This window comes from Ixodes scapularis, unplaced genomic scaffold (genome assembly GCF_016920785.2).
Source record: "Ixodes scapularis isolate PalLabHiFi unplaced genomic scaffold, ASM1692078v2 PGA_scaffold1__304_contigs__length_218370807, whole genome shotgun sequence".
Classification (NCBI taxonomy): domain Eukaryota; kingdom Metazoa; phylum Arthropoda; class Arachnida; order Ixodida; family Ixodidae; genus Ixodes; species Ixodes scapularis.
Window position 1 is genome coordinate 108393555 of NW_024609846.1, and position 16013 is coordinate 108409567.

Sequence of the window (16013 nt, forward strand, 5' to 3'; positions counted from 1 at the left end):
TTACCTGGGAGTCTAATCTACACGGTGGGACTAACCGGGACTGGGTGCCCGGGAGATCGCCGCCGGTTGCGATTGGTGAGTGCCGCGCCGCTGGGGTCACGTGGCCTATAACCCCAAATAAGCTTCCCTGCTTAATTTGGCGCAAGCACTCATGTCACGTGATCTAAACACCTTCTGTTTCCCCACTAATGTTACGGTAATATTGACGACGCATTACCTGACGAAACGTGCCCAATGCGTCCATACAAATTCCCCTCTAAATATGGCAGGAAAATTAAAGTAACGTGACCTACACCTCAATTTAGTTTTCCAACTAAATTGAGCGCAGAAATTGACGCAACTTGACCTATGTATCAATTTTCCCCTCTCAGTGTAGCGGGATATTTGATAAAAATAAAGGCTCTTCACTCTCCGAAGTTTGGTGGCTCCTAAATGATTTTAAACGCTCACACCATAAATACTGCATTTCACGCATTATAGGATTTCGAAGATAAAGGTTGCTGCCAAGTTTTTCCAGAAGAGCGGTTGTACAGGTGCTTCTCACGAAGCGTCCAAAGTTCGAACTACTGGTTGGTCCCGATTTCGAAAGGGCAGTTGCGCTTCCTCACCAATCTTGTCATCGACTCAGAGAAGTCGTGGAGGAGCAGAAGAGGAAGCGCAACTCCAGGTCCGGACGAAAACGCAGTTCAGTCTTTTGCAGCTTGGTGTCGTCCTTGTTTGAAAGAAGGTCAATTATGCTATAAAAGAAGCTTTCGGGTGAACCGTGCTGAAAACCTCCTATTTGAGTTTATAAACATAAGGTGCCAACAAAGAGTCAGCTGACCTTATTAGTGGTACGCAGGTCGTCAGCGAAGGCAATGGCATAAAGAAAAGAGACGCCGATCATACTCATCTGCATCAAACTAAATGCACAAAAACATAACGTCGCTGAGAAAAAAACACATCGTATATACAAAAACCAAAGCCCTTACAAAGAGAAAGAAAAGTGAGTAGAAAACCCGAAAAAAATGTTAATTGCGAACGAGTTAACAGAGATGCACCGTATATTACAACTGGATGCTCCTCGCCGGATAGAGTTGCGGGCGGTCATACTTCAAAACAATATAGCTGTTAATTTCAGATTCATACGCCACAGTAGCAGTACAGGTCAAGGGTATATTTTCACCAATGACAATTGATGAGGCGACGAATGCCTGACGGAAAATAGACGTTTAACGGGGCGAACTTGTGCCCGAAACAAAATAGAATAAAGCTAGCGTCACAGGTGTCGCTGGTGGCGTAACAGTTGGATCGAGTGCTGGGGTGAAACAAACTCCGGCTAGCCACGAGGAGCCTCTTATGTACAGTCGTGGGCTACTTGAACAATTGGCGTAGAAGCTTCGGTTCATAGAAAATATGGTCCTCGAACATGCAACAGGGTTAACAAATTTACCTCAACGCTACATATTACAGAAATAAAAAGGTGCGTCCGCTCTCAGGCATCGAACTTTGGCCCATTTTTGTCGGAGTCATGCACGATAACTATACGGCCACGGGCGCGCTCGCTCGGAGACGCTCCTGTCATCACTACCTGCAAGGAAGCAATGCAGAGCAAAACAAACAAAAGAATGGGAAAATACGGAGGCTGGTAAATCCTAGTCCTCTCAACCGTTGCACGGGGTAACAGCTTACAGAATTATCGAGCGTACGGCTTGAAGCGCACGACGTGGACGACTTCACGTCGTGGTTCTGGCGTGATAATCTTCTTTGGTCTGGCATCACCCCGTTGTTCAGATCTCCCAGTCGACGAACTACATTATAAGGTCCGAAGTATCGTTTCAGGATTTTCTCGCTTAAGCCGCGGGGACGAATGCCTGTCCACACTCACACCCTGTCTCCGGGTTGTAAGTGAACGTCCCGACGACAAGGTTTTACCGTCATGCAGCTCACACGATGCATGCCACTGCCGGCATGCATCGTGTGAGCTGCAGTCTTTCGGAACGCGCGATGACGCCGCTGCTAGTCCGCACGAGCAGAGCACCAAATTACACATGCTGTCTTATGCGTTTCCCCCTGCATCCTAGGGGTCTCAGGCCCACAAAACCACAGCAGTTCTGGCCTCCGTGCAAAAAGACTAGTCCCGCAATTCACGAAGGCTCCGGTGGTATAAAAAAACTGGCTGGTGAAGTAAAAGTGTTCAATAAATTATAAAAAATTTAAAAAAAAAAAACGAAAAAAAACGAGACGATTGTTTTCAACACGTCGTTTCAACACGTGTTTCAGCACTAATTACTCGAAAGAGTCGCGTGAACTGCCCGTGCCGCAGTGCACTCGAGGTCGGTCGATCAGCCGCTGTTCAGAGCGAGATTGTTTAATCACCGCAGCTGGAGCAGCATCTATCGCCCTTTCATTCAAACCGGAGCGCCTCGCGCTGAAGCGAGCAAACAAGCAAGCCAGCAGATAAGAAAGGACACGCGTGCGCACTGTGCCGGTCTCGGCAGCAGGCAGCGCGCAGTGAGGAAGCGCGGCGATGCAATTCGGTAGGCGCTCCGGTCTTATCCAAACCTTTGATCCCGACAGTACTCGCGCGGGCTTCTGGAACAAACGGCGTAGAAGGTTCGGTGCGGAGCACACTCGGTCCTCAAAATAGCAAAAGGGTTCTCGCATTTACGACACCGCACATTTACAGGAACGCGACATTCACAGGAATAACAAAAAGGTGCGTCGGCTCCCATGCTTCGAACCTGGGACCATTAGTGTTGGAATCAAACACGTAAAACATGGGCGCGCTTGTTAGGAGTTTCGAGTGGCAATATTTTGGGTGTATATATGGCATTGTTCTATAATTGCTGGTTATTTCGAGGAGCACCGGTCAGTAAAACTTTAGACATAGAGGTGAACACTTATGCTGGATGAATGTGGGGACCTAATCACAAATGTCATTTAATATGTACGTGATCGGGTGCATTTTTTCCACAGATCTACGCTGTACAATTTTGCGCACTGGACTACAATTCGAAGTTATGGTGCTGAGGGGTCCAAAGAGCTTGACAAGCTCTTCCTTGACTTTGATAAAGAGGCAACAGGCGTAAAGAAAGAAAAACCACTGTGGATGCAGTGTCTCTCCGGTATATCAAACTTAATGACACACGCAATAAGTCGTCTTTATGTGGACAAAATGTTTGATCCGGAAGCCAAGAAAACTGTAAGCAAAACTTTTCAAGCTCCCGATATATGCGTTTCGTTAACTAAACCTTCGAAATAGTATAATTAGTTCTTTAAAAAAAAATTCATCTGCATTGAGAAGGCCTGCCCTTTCTAAATGTATATAAATGCTTTGTCCGATACTTTGTTTTATAGGGTACCCCGGATTTAAATCATAATAATTGTGAATATCCATTCTTAGTTTTAATAATAAATAAAACGATTCTAATATATGTATTTAAGGCGAACGTTATCTATTTATTATTATTCGTAAAAAGTCAAAATAGGCGAAACCAAATTTTAAACCTAAATGTTATCAGTGCTATCCAACATAATATATAAGAAAGTGGTAGTGCCATTAGAGCAAATGCTAAAAACAAGAAACGTAATCGTTTACCTGGCCTGGAATATTTCCACTAAGTAATAGTTCATAATTGATTCAGCCTGCAGACGAACAGTCGCATTTTTATGAGACTCATAATTTATTCTGCAGAAAGCATTACGACGTGTGCTCTAACATTAGGCAGTATGTTCGCCGCTAAAGATATGAGTAATTGCTGAAAACTGCCGGTCATGTAATCGTACAACGGACATGCCAGTTATTTCACTGTAGTTGATTTCCTTGCAATTTCTAGGACTAGTGTAATTCAAAAGTGTATATAGTAGAGCTAGTAGGACGACCTATAATCTAATCTTACTGAAAATGTGCTTATTCTGTGGTAAAAAATACGAAACTCTGTAGAAGCAAAATGACACGGGAAAGAGAACATCTCAATGTCAGCTACTGGAAAACTGTGACCCCACATTTGAACTAGATACTTCAGTTATCGAGCAATAACACCCCAACTATAAGAACTGCACACTATTTATTTATTTATTTTATTTACAATGCCCTCAGAGCCATAAGGCGTTAGAGAGGGGAGTGGGTGTTAAGTACAGGGGTTGATACTGCTTCTCGCAATCTGATGGGATCCTGAATGGTGACGATGTCTTCCTGAAGGTCATTCGAGTCCACAATTGCATCAGGAAGATGGGCGTGCTGATGTGCTGTGGAAAAACACATTGGCCGGGCTATTTTATAGCAATGATCGAGTCTGGAGAAAAGATAAGTCGGTGGGAAAAGAAGAGACTGATATAAAAGTGGTGAATAAAAAACTTTATGAAGAAGGCAGAGACGTTATATTTCTCGACGGGTGAAAAGCAATGGGAGAGAGAGAGATTTGATTTAATGAGGGAAACACTAGGAAAACTAGAGTAATCAGACCGAAGAAAACGGGCAGCACGGTTTTGAACGTATTCAATGTACTCTCTTAATGTAGCTTGATGAAGGTGCCAGATTGAAGATGCGTATTCTGAATGAGACCGGACTAGGGCAAGATAGAGGAGCCGTTTTAGTTGAGAAGGGGCGGATATGAAATTGCTTTTGTTAGCGGAACTCACAACTGAATTAACATGGTTTTCCCAGGAGAGGTTTGAAGTTAAAAGAACGCCGAGGTATTTATACATATCCGTGTGTTGAAGAGGGATGCCATTGAGAAAATGAACAAGGGAGGCTTGAAAGCTTGGAAAAGGGATGACCCGCTTCAATTTTCTCGTTCAGGGCAGTGGCTGTCAAGAGGCTAATGTCATAAATTTATGGCTAAATAATCTTCTATTAAAACATAGTGGACTCTGTAACTCCAACAAACGACCCGCACCACGACACAAACAGCATCGGCCGCTAAGACACAATTTTACTGATGAGGACAAGCGACTCTCACGAGATTTTCAGATCACCCTCCGCCCACACTTAACGCATATCAGGACTGGGCAGTTCGTCGATTACAGTTCAGATTATTCGAGTGATACTTTAATTGCGATATTTGTTGTTGCAGTTTAATTGGAATCTTGTGCTGGAAAAAGAGGGGAAAAAGTAAAAGATGTCCGCTTTGATATATCTGGCGTATTTGTTTGTTTTAGGACACAGGCTTGCACGGTAAACCACTCCAGCAAGCTTGTGAATGCCATCGAGGCTGATTATACTGCTTAAACAATAACTTAAAAAATTAGTTCACTTTAAAAGCCTCCCCCTCCGGTGTTCATACTTCTGTAGGCGTCGCAACGTGAAGTTTGAAATGGGAATGCAATATGTCACTTATGACAAAGTAAAAATAGTTAAAAATGAGTAGTTTTAACGTCTTTCATGTAATATGACTGGATAATAATCATTTAACGAATCGATTGATTTATTAGTTTATAAAAGGGTTATGATCAGTCGGATTAAGTTTTTAAAGAACCCCCAGCTTAAATCAAGGTTCAACGTTTTATGAAAGCTATGGATTGTGCGAGATAACAAAAATATGTGAGAAAAGGTTCTACAAACCACAGCACTAAGATTGTGGAAGCATCCGAATTAATATTTATCACTTTGCTGAATTTCAACTTGTGTGAAACGATACAACGGAACCTCCAGTGAGAATAAACAATAAAAAAACATAAACATTGAATAAGGCGGGTCCAGGTCGGCCGGAAACGGGCTTGCATCGTCCAGATTCATGCTTCTGAATGTGCGCCCGTAGCAGACGACGCGCAGCGGTATCCTCGCTTTCGCATGTTTCCAATGTCGGCCGCACAGTGGCGACACAGTGCGATCTCGAGGCGAATACCCTATCTATCATACTGGAGTGTGCCGCAAAGCTTCAAATAATATGGCCAATTATTTTCAATGTATTCATAAATGATCTGAGTTTCTGTATCTGTCATTCAAATATTTTTACCGTATCTTGAAGACATAATTTTGTTTCGGCAGATTTCATCTAGTCACGACTGTGTACTACTAATAAATAATGTTAATGAGGTGCATGATTGGTGCGACTGCAATATAACTTTAAATTCTAATAAAACAGTAGTTTCGTCCCCTCTACGTAGGGCTGAGTGCCAGAGAGATTTAGGAGTACATGTTAACTAAACGTTGTCGTTCAATTACGGTATTTGGAATAATACAAAATGCCGCGTTTCGAGCGTTAGGCATTATTTATAGTATTTCGCAAGAACTACCCTATTGAAAATTATTTTTTTTACCAAAATGTCATTTCCTGTAAAAGTCTATTTTACTGGATTATGGGACTGTTTTCACTTGCAGTAGAGCCGGATTTGTTACTGGAATGTCACCGGTTGTTTTACAGGAATTTTACCGGATTCGTACCGGAATTTCACCAAATATTTTACCAGAATGTCACCGGGTTTTTACCGGAAGTCTATTTCCAGTAAACGTCTATTTTACTAGAATATGTGACTCTTTTCACTTCCAGTAAAGCCATACTTTACCAGAACATCACCAGATATGCCGGAATTTACCGTGTTTTTTTTTTCTGTTTTCGGACGTCAACCGAAGGCACTTAGGAGGAAGCCTGTGAACAGTGTTTGGTTATGTTTACCAGATGCTGGACGATTCGATAACAATTGAAGTGCTTAGTTCATATAGACTTGAAGGTTCTATGTATTTATTTAACACGGTCCATACCAGTAAAACAATTTGCACAGCTGTAGACAAAATCAATCAGACTAAATAGGAACAACCATGCAAGTACTTTGCCGCAAAAAATATCTTTCAAGGTACTCACAGTGCCGCTGGGTAAAGTCGTAGGCGCATGGTAGTTCAACTTATAAAACCGCGCAGGTTCACCACATGGACACACACAGATATACTGTCAGCAGCACGCTTAGCGAAAACCACGATCGGGCGGAACAAACATCCGCCGCCGTTGAGAAATCCCGGGCACACTCACTATGTCGTCCCTGATGCCGTCCCCGCGGGTGCACCAGGCGTCAGTAGCACGCTTAGCGAAAACCACGAACGCGCGAAACGAACATCCGCCGACGTTGAGAAATCTTGGGCACAGTCTTTTTCGCTCGCTGGATGCTTCTGAAAACGGACGGACAAAGAGGCGTAAGAAACAGGTCACAACACATGGAACGCGAAGCCGAGACTGAGCGTTCGTTTCTGACCGGCCGTTGCTCGTTGACGGACAAAGAAACCGGTTGTCTTCAAAGAAAAAATAAAAATAAAATAAGTCAGCAGAACGACCCTCTTGCATTTTCCCCACGAACCCAATGCGAGGGAGAGAGGGTGCGTGGGGACTCGTCCTTGGCGCGAGGCACCATAAGTACACACCCAGTCGCCGGCTCGTCGCGGCTTCCCCCTCCCCTCGCGTCGGCTTCGAGTGGAGGTCGGTAAACAGGGAAGCGAGTCACCCGTTTCGGGTAAGATTTCTAGGAAAACCGGGTCGTCTGCATGGTATACGAAAGGGGCTGCCGGTGGCATTCCAGTAAAATGTGTCTGCCGGCCAATAATCTACCAAAGACTGGTAAACTGGTTTCGAATGAAAAGGGGTGAAAGTGCCCTCCTTTTTGGATCGTCAAAACAGTTCGCTGCACGCACTTCTTGCAGAATTGCAACGTCGTTTCGAGCTAAAACACGCACTCACGAGAATGCCGCTGCATTGGCGGCCGCCATTACAAACACAGTTCCCCTGCTCTTCTTGGCTTCCTTGACTTTAGTAGTTCCCCTTGCGTCGGCTTCCAGTGATGTTCGGTGTCCGGCAAACGAGAGTGGCTTCCAGTAGGATTCCAGCGGCGGGGGATCGAAAGTGGTTCTGGTATAACTTCCAGCGAAAGTGGCTACGCTGGTTTCTGGTAAAAATGAGTGGAAATTAACCCGTTTCCGCCGAATGTCACGGGAAGTTTTTGCCGGATTTTAACCGTAAGTGGCTCCGGTAAAAGGTCCAGCGAAATCTGGTTACTGGAAGTGGCAGCCGGTAATATTTGCACCAAAAAACTGGTAAACTACGCTGGTTTCTGGTGAAAATGAGTGGAAATTAACCCGTTTCCACCGAATGTCACTGGAAGTTTTTGCCGGATTTTTCAATAGGGTATATTATTGTTAATTTTTATATTCAGTTTGTACCGTTTGTTCATGCCTATGAAACTTGAGCCTGATTCGGGCTTTGGAATTGCAATGCTTCTAGTAACCAACCAATGATATAAAAGTAAAGTGATTTGATTTCTTATAGTTTACTCCACCACTTTGTCGCATTGTTCCTTTCAATTATGCGAGTCTTTGGCGACGATACGGTTTTCTGGCACTAAACACCAGAAAACTAGAGCGATATCATTTTTTACATTAATGCTTGCAAAGTTTAGTAGACTATTCGAACCTGGCGTCAGACATTGACCTCTATATGCAGAGGTTAATATTAAGAGTTACACCCACTTTATCAGCTTGAAAGATAAATCTAATCAGACCGATGAACCTATTACAACATTTTAATAACACGTTCTGTACAATCAGCATCGGCATCTACAACTCCTGTATTCGAATGTTCGAGCGCCCTTCAACTAATATTTCACTATTTCCTGTGAGTACTAAACATGTTATTTCTGAACTTATCAAAATATGCCAACAATGTTCTTTGCTACTTTCGTACTAATACAAGTACGAAAGTATCGCTCGTTATTTAGCGTTAGTGCAATTGTTTTGTTAAATACACTTTTCGCCAGTTTCGTTACCCATACAAATTGTGCAGACATTTTTGGCACACAAAATGTGGTTTTCAATCTTTATTCAGGCATCTGTCCTTAGCACAGAAATAAAGAGTTGAATGAATGAACGAATTGACTCAGTACATCAAGCTAGACTAAGGGCACCTCTTCGCCACAAATGTACAAAATATCTTGCTAAGACATGAAGCGCTAAATTCCATTTAAACTAACATTAGTTCATACGTCCACCCTGCGGTCAAGTATGTTAGAGCAGCGCCCAGCAGCAAAGAGCTTATGACCCGAACGTTCTTGTTGCAGAACCCGTCTAGCTTTCTCCCTGTCTTGCCTGATTCAATGTCAATGTGCACCATTCCGGTGTGCGGTAGATATACCACGACTGCGTGATTCAAATTAAAGACCCCAGGTGTTACAGTAAAATGGCTATGTTGTTCCTCCACAAAGCCGAATCTGCTTCGGCCAATTCTAAGCCCAGACTGGGCTCTCGCAGTATAAATATTTAAAACGTAAATTATGTTTTAGTTTTTGTTCAAAATGTATAACCTGTAATTGCACGGTCAGGTAAGCATTGATTGTCAAACATTGAAATAGTTTATAGCCTTCATCATGCAACTAGCTTTCAATAGAGGTTTTATGCCTACTGTTCGCAGCATAGCCATACTCACTTTTTAGCAAGCACAATTGCCAAAATAATCGTCTAAACAAGTATATGGTATCGAAGTTCTACAGATATTTTTGTTTGTTTTGTGGGCACATCGGTAGTTTAGCCCCACTCTCAGTGCAACTCTAGTGAAAAGTACACCAGGCGGAGGGCTGGTGTGTCTTGATGTGACACCAGACTTTTCACAGATGTGATTGGGGACATTTTCACACCACCAATCTGGTGTTCTTGTGTAACACCAGAAATGTGGTGTGCTGGTGTGACATCAGCAGTCTGGTGTTCTGGTGTGACATTAGGTTTTATTTGTGGTGTGATACCAGAGCCCCTGTTGACTGGGTGTTGCTTTACTCACAAAAAAGGGTATAATAATAAGTTTGACAACAACGCTGCTGTCATAATTACTTTATTAAAAAAACAAAAAAGCACAAAAGTAAAGCTTTGGAAGCTTTACTGTTGTAGACAGTTGGCCGTAATCAACTGGAGCTTGCCCGGAGCCACTGCGTTGCGTTGATGAACCGGACGCCCTGGGGTTCCTCAATTCTTGGCCTTTCCACTTGCGGTTGACTCGTGTCTTAGTTACGCTGATCCGTTCCACGTACACGTCCGCGCCAGTTATCTCCTCTTATCATATTTGACAATTGGCTCGATTTCCTTGTCCGGCTCTTTCAGGAAAGCAACTTTAAGTCAAAGAATATCAAATTTTTCTTTGAGCTGACCGATGTCGGATGGATCCGTGGCGAGCACGACGCCAATCTTGTTGGCGATCTTTGTTTTGGCGTTCCGCAGGAGTCCTTTTTCGGTTCAGGCAGTCGACGCCCTCCTGGCTCGTAGTAGGTATGATCTGGCCGTTAATTCCCGGGTTTCGGCACAAAAGCGGCAAATAATTGTTAGCTTTCTTTGTTGGTTTGCTACCAGACCAAGCGCGTCGGAAGTCACGAAAGTGCACCAACATACACTATTTCGGCTTCGACTCACAGAGAAGAATCCTTTATTTTTTCGAACTTCAGCAAGAATACTGGCGGAAAGGGAAGGAAAACCCCCGAAGAGGCGAGCGCCCCAGACGCCTCAAGGCCGCCCGGGAAAGAGCTGTGGAAGGGGGGGGGGCACTTCTTGAGCACGAAGGAGCCCGCCGAGGGGTCTCCAGAGACCACCAAGACGGGACGAAATGAGGCACCGCGTCGGGAGAAGGGGCGTCACACAAACTAATCAAAAACACGCTCGCGGACGGGGGGAAGACTCAATAAAGATACAACACATGTGTCACATCAAACTACGTGGTGGGTGCACAAGGCTGCGTGGTGGGCACATGAGTCCGTGTGGCGTGACACCAGAGTCTCTTGATGTGCCCTCCAAGATGGTGTGAGGGTACACCAGCATTTCTAACGGGCACACCAGGCTGGTGTGCTCGATGCACTAGAATTTCTTGTGGGCACACCAGACCTTCTCGTGTTACATCAGGATTCTCTGATCTCACACCAGTATTGCCTGGGGTATTTTTCATTAGGGAAAACTTCGCGCAAAGTGCGACGTAAAACAAATTTTTCGTGTAAAGATCGTAAAAATGTTAGGTGTTCGAGAAGATCACTCATCTGCGTCAAGTTTTTATTTCAAACTCGATTTGCCACGTTCCGCCAATTGAAAAGCCCGGCGTAAGAGACCAAGTACGCAACTGATCTCGTCATTTCGTCGTCTCCTTCCGCACGATAAAGTCCGTCTGCTATTATCAGCAAAAGCTCTTGTTTATTGAGTAACGCGAAAACGCAGTGTCTGAAGTCAGCAGCAGGCAACGCCATAGATTCTTCAGAAAGTCGTCAGCTCATGTGAATGCCGCGACACTAGCCGAAGTCGGAAGTGCCGTTGTGTAGGTCGACACTGAGAGCGGAATGTGGTCGCTTGGGGAACCCTTGGCGGTTATGACGAGTCACCCCGCACGCAGGGGTCTGAGAGTATATTAAAGTTTTCGCCAAGCGAAGCGGAGTGTTGTGAGGGGTGTGTGCGGCCAGCATGCACCGTTTGACCAAATACCATGCAAGCCAATACTGGCAACTGCCGCGGAGCGCGGGAAAGATGTGATCACAGCGCCCATAGCGAGCTCGGAGTATTCGCTAGCAGACGAATTCTCCAAAACAGATTGGTTTCAATTATCTCCGTGCGAAATGACCAATGAAAAAAATTTCACGGGTGTTCGCCGCTTTGAATGTTAAATAGTAGGTGCCACCTCATGAGTACATTTTCTTCGCTTGGGAAAGATGTCACAGCTTTCAGGGTGAAATTTTAGTGCTCTCCTGACGGAAAGCTTCTGTCAGAACTTATGTTAGCCAGGCAAAACACGAATGTGCCTTCGCCCTGTTTCTTGAAAAAGAGCATTGAACAAAAATATCGGAACATAGCTACGTTTCAACTTTACTGCTCTTATCTATCAATTCGTTTTGTTGTTGCTATTCCCACTTCTCATGAATGTATTGCTTAAAATTGTTTTGACGAATAGGCGAGCTGGCTATTCCCCATAAGATTGTCTCCGGATGAAGAAGGAACAGGCAATTTTGAACCATGTACGTTACTGCAATGTCAGTATGCTTTGGAAGAAGTCGTCTGTTTGCATGCAAATATGGCGCTAATACTGAAATTAATAAAAAAAGGACTTATAAAAAAGCAAACTTCTCGTGCGTGCAAAAGAAGAAAAATAGAAGAGGTCGTACCGCTGATAAAGGTGATTTCGGTCATGTTATACACGGTGCACAAATTGCGCTTGTTAGCGGCGGGATGACTAACGTCTCCTGCGACTTTTGCTATAAAGGCCGGCACCCGTTGTACGGTTCTGGAACTCCTTTCATTCTTCAGTCTACTTTCTTTTTATGACGCTTAGCCTCCGCGTTCATTCTTCCTCCTGCTTTCATGTTGTTGTTTTTGCTTTTTTTTCTGTTGTTTACTTGACGGTCGAACTATCGCGTGTTTTCCTTGAAAGTTTTCACTTTCTTTTCTTCACTACTCCCGTCGGTTCGTCTGGTACTCTAGGCCAGGACATTTGGAGGGTCGGCTGCAAGTTTCTTGTTATTGCTCTTTTTTTTTTCTACGATCGTCTGCGATAACCTTCTATTTTTGCCTTCAATTGAGTTTCGAATCCGAAATTTTCATATGTGCTTTTCGAGCCTTAATAAGTATATTAAAAAGTGTAAGCTCGTTATACATTTCTATTCGGATTTTATTTGAATACGCGGCGAAGTCTGCTATGGGTCGTCCCTTGTTGATTATATGGCCGTCTTCGGGCATTTACCAGCGCATACTTGGAGATGGCAGGCATGCCATGTGCTGCCTACCACTGCAAAAACAATTTTTTTAAGATGTGGTTGAAAATCGTGCTTCCGCTTTCCGAAGACCGAACAAACGTGAGTAATTAAGTTACTTAAAATTAAACTGGAAGAGCTATCAAAGTCCGGCTTCAAAATCGGCACTCACGCCTCAAGACACGATTATGACAATTGTACGGAGATGGCGGAAAACTTCACGGATAATAGAACAGATGCACAACTGAAAACTCAGTCCTATGTAGCCGGGTGGGCTGCCAGTCAAATTTGTCATGCTTGCTAAGTCCAACTGCAATCAGAAACATGGAATACCTCGAGAGAAATTCTATCGAGAGAACAAGAAATACTCGCATGTGAAAGTGACACCACTATGCAACTTAGCTCATCACCTAGCCGGTAACATTCAGCTGTGCCTTCGACACACATCTCACTGATATAGTGCACCAAACAAAATTCCAGCTAAAGGCGTACTTGAGGCCGCTGATCGACACTCGAAACAAAGGCTCGGTGTGCAGGGATAGCCTGGACACGCACGTCAACAAGTACTTGTATATACTTTAAATCTGCTTCGTCAAGCGGCCGAGCAAACAACCTGCCAAAGACAATGGGCGGAGAAATGCGAAATCAAAAAAGGTGACACACTGCTAGCACGTAGCAGATTGCTGCGTGCGACTTACCGGGCGGCGTGAACTGGACTACGTTATCCCTTTCCTCTGTTTTCTTTTTAGCCCCTAGCGACGCCGCGAAAGCAATTAAACAAACGTGTAAGTGCAGCTCAAAAAAAAAAAGAAAATAAAGAAAGTGAAGCTCGTTTTTTTAATAGTTTTATAGTGTTGCTTCCGGTTTGTTTGTTGTAGACTCAACAACGAGAGCGACCCCCACCGGTTCATTTTCAATGCTCCTACCGACTCCCTGCGCGATCGTCGTCGTTGAAGTAGCTCTTTGCAGGGTGCTTTGTATCTTTGTATTGTCTGCTAACTCTTTCTTTCAATATCCGTTGCCCAGAACGGTTCTCTATTTTCTTATATTTTCTCCTGGGATAAGAACCCCATCTTTTCCGCAAAGTTTGGAAAGTGCTTGCAGGGTCATTTTTCTCGTTACTTTTTGTTTTTTAATGCTGCAAAGGCTGGTGCGCTTGCTGTTTTAATTTTAACATGTTGTTTGCGCACGTTTTAATAATCACTTATTCAGGTAAGACATTGTGACAACATGGTTTGTAACAGATCAACAATAACCTCTTACGACGTAGTTCGAGTAGCTAAACGCCTTTTTTCCCCTTATCAGGCGCCCTTCAATCGCGTGTGATCCTCTGAGTGGCGATTGAGAACGCTAAATAAGCCACTCTATATGTGTTGGTGCGGGCGTTGTTATTTGCAGTTGCAATCAGTGGATTATGCTTCGCAAGCAGACTGACCGCAATAAATTGTTTCAGCTGTTGAGGCGACGAAACGGGGCTCGCAAAGATCGAAGACGTCGCGGAGCCTATACTATTTCATTGCGTCGTCTGCTTCCGTGAACTCCGAGTCCGCTAGAGGAGCCACTGTCGCGTTCGCCACCCCTCCCCTGGGTTTTCGGAGGAGTTTCCAGTATTGACGAAGCTATGTGCTATTTGGTTTGACAGCCTAACTCGGAGCCCAAGCTAGCGCTGCCACGTTGGCAGCAGACGGCATACGGAAGATGGCCCGGCTGTAGCTGGCCTCAGCAGCTGCCTTCGCGTGCGCGTCTATTGAAGTTTAGAGACTATAGTAGATGGGCTTTATTGTGCGGAGAGAGACGGTGGTGTATCAAGAACTGCTGCGTACTTTGGTTTCATATCTCGATAAGGACTTAGCGGAGATGTCCGATTTTCTTCATCGCCTAATATTTTGACAAGCCTTTCACAGAAAGCGCGTTATTTCAGCCATCTGACGGCTGTTTTCCCCCTGGGAACATGAAGCCAATGTATGAAACTTCCGTTTTTGTCTAACAGGCCTGTAAGTTGGTATATCATAATAGACTTGTAAGTTCGCATATAGCAAGAGTCTTTGTAAAATCGCCTGCTTAATGCTGATAATGCAATTAACTTCAACGGGCACTAATTTCAATCCGTATTCTTTAGGGGCACATACGGCTTTTCAAGCAACATAGGGCAGATTTTTTCCGCAGTCTTCTCCATCAATTACGGTGTTCATTAGAATATAAATTTACAATGCTCATTAGAATAAAAATATACAATGTTCATTAAAAAGGCTTACTTATACGCTAATGTAAAGTCCAGTATGAAGTCTTATGGAAACCATGGTGTTCCTCGCGAAAAACATAGAACGCTGCATAAATGTGTATTTTCTGAAAGCTTATAAGAGGTGGAATATTCAGAGCTTTGCACTCAAATAGGAAATGAAGCGTGGTGTACCCCGAGGCTCTATTCTGAGACAAATTTTATTTCTAGCATATAAACATGATATTGCAGACATCCCGGATCTCCTCTAGTAATGTACGCCTTTGATACATGCGCATTATTTCCCGTCGGGACAGGGACTTTTCTTGAATATCTGAAGAACGGATATCAAACAAATCTGTCGTCCTGGCTTCAAACTAGCAGCTACAATTAAACTCAAATAAAACTAATTACCTTTCTCTTTAAACCAAGAAATATACCCAGTGATTTCCCATTATTCCTAAACATGTAGTTATAGGTATAAAATAAGTGAAATAACAATCTATTTCTGGGGGGGGGGGGGGGTAGAGGGGGTTTGGGTTAATTGGAGGATTAAGTGCACAACACACGCGGCCGAACTCAAAGCAGATTTGCGCAGATCAGTTGGCTGCATAGAGGAAAACATTTCTTATTCCTAACTGGCTTTCAAAATAATGTACTTGTATTTGCTTCATTCTGAATTGTGTTAGGAATCATGGATTCGGGTAAAAGTGATACAAATGACGGAAAACTTAGTTATACAGAAGAGAGTGTTTCGGTTGCTCGAATAGTACAAAGGAATTATATTCGAATTTTCTAGCCATATTATTTTGGTAAAATAGCATCCTCAAGCCAAATAAAATATATTATTTTAAATATATTTAAACAGTATTCAAACCGAAACTATACAAATTAAATGAGGGAACAGTAAGTGAGCGGTATGCATCCCGGTACAACAAAAGAAGCAAGCCTAGCATACGCACAAACTACGCCAAAAAGACGCTCAATTATTCAGTTCCGAATTTTCTATATCACAAAAAAATAACTGAATTTCTGAGTGGCATATTTAAATTATAAGCAACAAATTAAAAGTAGGGTTCTGGGAATTCTGGTTCGGATTGAATCGCACTGCGTCATTCATTGCCCTCAC

The 16013-nt window shown here is 43.6% G+C and overlaps 1 pseudogene; it reads left to right on the forward strand.

Annotated features, from left to right (window-relative positions):
- The window catches only part of LOC120836259, a 181663-nt pseudogene that overhangs the window by 63280 nt on the left and 102370 nt on the right, over nt 1-16013 (forward strand).